We start from the raw sequence: 5,030 nt of genomic DNA on the forward strand, positions 1-5,030 counted from the left end.
CATTCATTTTTGTACTGTACTTTTTGGTGTATATATGTATATAAATAAGCATATGTGTTTATGTATATGTGTATATGTGCATTGATACTATATATCACATGTGTATATTGTGGGGTTTTGTTTGTTATCTTTTATTAATCTTTCATTATTCTTCTCAGCCTCTCTTGTATTAAGCTGCAGTAATGTGCAAATTTCCAGACTGTGGGATCAATAAAGTTTTATCTTATCTTATTTTTTCTTAAAAACAGTTTTTAGTCGGTAGGTAAATGGTCACGGTCACGTGGTTGGTCGGCAGTCGTTTTCGCACAGACCTTTCRTAGTTCCTGCACAATGCGCCGACGAGCTCGGGAGAACCCCTCCCTCCCGCTGAAACATACGTCACTGCGTGGAATTTCTCCCCTCCGCAGCAATGCAGAAAAAATGTCACTCAGACGGATTTTTATCCACATCTGTCCTGGTTAAAAAGCTCCACAGTTTCAGATTCCTCCGTGCCTGTTCATCTGTTATGTCTGTTTATCTCCATTCATGAGTTTTTCACGGTTTGACTATCTTTATAAAACTCTGCTTCCTGGTTGGCTTGGGGAACGAGTCGGGGGKTTTTTTTCTTGTTTTTTTTTACTGAGTGGTTGAAGTAAATGCAGTTCATAGCGCTGTCAGCACAAACGAGTTTTTCTCAGTTTGTCTATCTTTAAAACTGCTCAAAACAGTCTGCTATAGTCAGAAGCGAGTTTTTGTTTTTTTCTTCTGCTGTGTCTGTCCGAGCGCTTTCAGTTCAGACCAATCACACATTACCGTCGACAAGGGAGGGGGGTGAAAATGTTCTGCCAAGGGCTTGTGCCAAAAGGGGCTGTCGACAAGACGTTGCGAAGCCCGGTGACATGATTTTCGTCATTAAACTGCGACAACCCGTGCCGACGTCGGCAGTTCGCAGGGAGTATGTTTCCAGCTTGAGTCTTTTAGCATTTTGCAGGTAAGCGAGGTTTTTGTGATCAGTCCATATTACAAAACGTTGATCTGAACCTTCTAGCCAGTGTCTCCATTCCTCTAATGCTAATTTAATAGCCAACAGTTCTCGGTTCCCCACATCGTAATTCTGCTCAAGAGGAGACAAACGCCGAGAGAAGAAGGCACAGGGGTGAGTCTTACCTTTTTCTGATCTTTGTGACAAGACAGCACCAACCCCTAGGTCAGAAGCATCGACCTCTACAATAAACTGTTTTGTTGGGTCTGGATGACACAAAATGGGGGAAGTAGAGAACAGAGCCTTTAACTCACGGAACGCCTTGTCTGCCTCAGGGGTCCAGTTAAAGGTTCTGAGTGTAGAGGTAAGCTGGGTCAAAGGGGCGGCAACTTTGCTGGAATCTCTGATGAAACGCTGATGCAAATTTGCAAACCCCAGGAAGCGTTGGAGCTGTTTACGGTCTTCAGGAACAGGCCAATCAGTGACGGCACGAACCTTTTCGGGGTCGGTACGGAACTGTCCTTTCTCGAAGATGAACCCCAGGAAGGAAACAGAACACATGAAAATCACATTTCTTCGCTTTTACAAAAAGTTGATTTTCATAGAGGCGCTGGAGAACTGCTCGCACATGAGACTCGTGTTGTTTTTGATCTTTTGAGTAAATAAGGATATCATCTAAACAGATGAAAACAAAGTTGTACAAGAAATCTCTGAGGACGTCATTTATGAGAGCTTGGAAGACGGTGGGGGCATTGGTGAGCCCAAATGGCATCACCAGATATTCAAAATGCCCAAGTGGAGTCTTAAAGCTATCTTCCACTCATCCCCCTCTCTTCTCCTCACAAGATGGTATGCATTCCTCAGATCAAGCTTAGAAAAAATGGTTGCGGAGTAGAGCTGGTCATGAACAGAGTCAAGCAGGGGATATTTATTCTTAATAGTTATTTGATTGAGCCCACGATAATCAATACAAGGTCTGAGAGATTTATCTTTCTTCTCAACGAAGAAAAACTCCGCTCCCAGAGGAAATGTGGACAAGCAGATGATTCCTGAGGACAAGGAGTCTTCAATGTAACTCTTCATGGAGTCTTTTTCTACATTACCGTCAAAAGGTTCTGAGGGCCGTAGATCYGGTTCTCGGGCGGTAACGGGGGTAGTTGGCCGCGAGGTGGCAGCAGCTGGTGGGTCAACAGGTGCAGAAGGAATTAATGTAGCCAGTTTGTTGTCTATGGCAAAAACACAATTAGATACTTGATCCAATAATGGTGTGTTTTGTTGGAGCAAACACAATTGTTGGATCATGTTATGATTTTCTAATATCATAGGGTCCTGATAACCCTCAGAGTGTCGGTCACCAGAACTGCTCTTTGGCCTTGCATCTGGCTTATGCATAATGTCAGGTTGTCAAAACAACCAAAGGCGAGCAGCTTGGTAACAAACAGACTCAGAGACTCAGTATAAAAAGTGTATTTTTATTTACAGGTGACAGGTGCTGGTTCAGGGATGTAAGGGAACGGGGAGACTTGGTGAGTTCCAGTTCAGAATGAAGAGCAAATTGTTTGTTGAAATGTTGATTAATAACTCTTTTTCTTACAGGAGAAGCTGGAAGAACTGGCTCTGAGGAGAGGGTCCAATTGGTGACTTCAACAGGCAAGTCCAAAACAGAGTCACAGGTTTCCTGATTGGTTTGAGGCAGACAGGCAGCAGCACAGGTGAGTGGCTCACAGGTAAGTTCTCTTAAATGGCTGGAGTTGAGGATTGGTTCCAGGATAATCCAAAAGGTATTTTCACTGCACACGGGTAAGTAAACAGAACATGGGTTAACAAACTTCAGATAAGTAAATACACTAAAAGGCTGAGGTGCTTTACCCAAGAGCAAGCTATGCATCAGYGCTGATCCTGTCCTCTGAACGGCCTTATGAACCCTTGGGAGCTGATGATCCTGATTATCTGCAGCTGTGATGAGGCTGGTGACCGATCAGGGCAGAAACAAGTGACAGACTCACAGAATGCCTCACCCTGTATTGTTGGCCTGCAGTAACTGTGGCCCCCAGAGCAATTAAGTTGAATAGCTCTGCTATAGATTAATGTACACTTTATGTCATCCATAAACACAAACAATGAAAAAGGTTTATCTTTCATGTTTGTTCAAGATGTTTTTAATTCCACATACCTGTGCTGATTTCAACAAGCCTCTGGTAGAATGGGAAATGTTGGTTCTTTATCCCAGACTCTCAGTTCAGACATGAACCAAAGACCCTGGACACCATAGATATCCGCAGAACATTTTATTAGAGTTGGGTTCAAGGTCTCAGTCCGTCTGTACCGAGCCTGAGCCTCACCAGCAAGAGATGAATAGTTCCCAAAAGAGCACACATCACAGGACCTGTTTGGAAATACTGAGGGTGGGAAATGTACGAGTACCAGCACCTCCCCCTCCTCCTCCAGAGCTCTTTGATCCAAAGTGCCAGCAGCTGAAGTGGAGTGGCTCGCAGGCCAACAGTGCAGGCTTCTGTTTGGTCCTGGGCAGGGTGCACCAAGCCTGGCGTGTGTGAAAATAAAAGATGTTGGTGAAAGCAGTATGTGTCTTTGGTTTGCACGCTGTCAGATGAGGGAGACAGATCGGCACTTCCAACAGCACAACAGCAGTTTCTGTTTTTGACTGAGTTAGTCTAATGACTGCCGTTTGAGTTTGTTTTTGGTAAAAACAAATAGAAGACAAAGGAAGCATGAATCGGTAAATAAACTCTGAAGTCTGCTGAGCTCTGTTCTGAGTGCACATGCAGGACAGGTGAGCTCAGGTCTGATCAGACAGAAGTCATAAAATCTGGAGGAAGACAATATCAGTGAAACTATGCTTTTCTTTTTTCTTTTCTGTTTTTTTAGCAGATTAGTCAGCTTTAAAATAACAAAACACAGTGACTTATTGCAATTGAAAAAAAAGACTATTCTGTTTAACACTTCTTAAATGCACCACTCATTCTTGATTTTATTCAGAGATCAAAACTATGTTGGATAATCAAAATGTGTTATTACATGTCTTAGTGTGCTATGAATAAAACAGTAATTAACTGATATGCACTCTGTCCATAATGAACCCTGTCACAGGTCATTGCAAACAGAGTGTACTTAAAAAGAGACAAGATCAGTTAACAAACCAGCATATGTGTTTTCTCATTAAATTAGACTGTTGTACATGGATCTGGCCAATGTGTAGAAAAGATCTACCCAATCGATGTGATGTCTTGCCCCTGGGGAGAGACCAGACACAGAGGAAAATGAATAAAGTCTTGGTTGTTGGTTTGTTTTGATTCTTTGCCAAAATACACAGCCCAGCCTAAAACAACTGCACACCTGGATTTAACTAAGGTCTATGATGTGGGGTTGCTGCAGTTGGTCAGGTCTAGGTTCAGCAACAGTTTGTGCTCAAAGAATGAGGTCAGGTGACTACCTGAATATACTGAATGACCAGGTTATACCATCAATGGATTGTTTCTCCCCTAATGGCACCAGGATTCACGGGACTAGAATTGTGAAAGAGTGGTTCAGGGAGCACGAGACATCATTTTCACACATGGATTGGTTCCACAGAGTCTTTTTCGTGTATGGGTTCTTGTACTGTGACTATAATCTGGTAATAATATGACTTTATATTCATAATATTATGACTTTATTCTTGTATAATTATGACTTTGATATCATAAGATTATGACTTTATTCTCGTAATAAAAAAAATACTAATCTTGTTGTGTGGCCCCAATACTCTGTTATAGCAGTTAGCTTAATATGGTAACTTCAGTCCTGTTCATTCCTCTCCCTAGTTATACTGTATATTATATATCCAAAGAATATATGTTTTTAAAAACCTCATCTATCCTTGTGTGGTATTTTCGTTTTTATTTTTAAAGGTAGCGCGACCCCTGCTGGTGTTCACCTGTTCCCCMATGTTTGTTGTGTGTGTGTCTCTTGATTGGGTGTTTTTAACTGTAATTTCATTGCGCTCTGTACAATTACAATAAATGAATCAATCAATCAATCAATCAATCAATCAATCAATCAATCAATCAAT

This window comes from Austrofundulus limnaeus, unplaced genomic scaffold (genome assembly GCF_001266775.1).
Source record: "Austrofundulus limnaeus strain Quisiro unplaced genomic scaffold, Austrofundulus_limnaeus-1.0 Scaffold1165, whole genome shotgun sequence".
Classification (NCBI taxonomy): domain Eukaryota; kingdom Metazoa; phylum Chordata; class Actinopteri; order Cyprinodontiformes; family Rivulidae; genus Austrofundulus; species Austrofundulus limnaeus.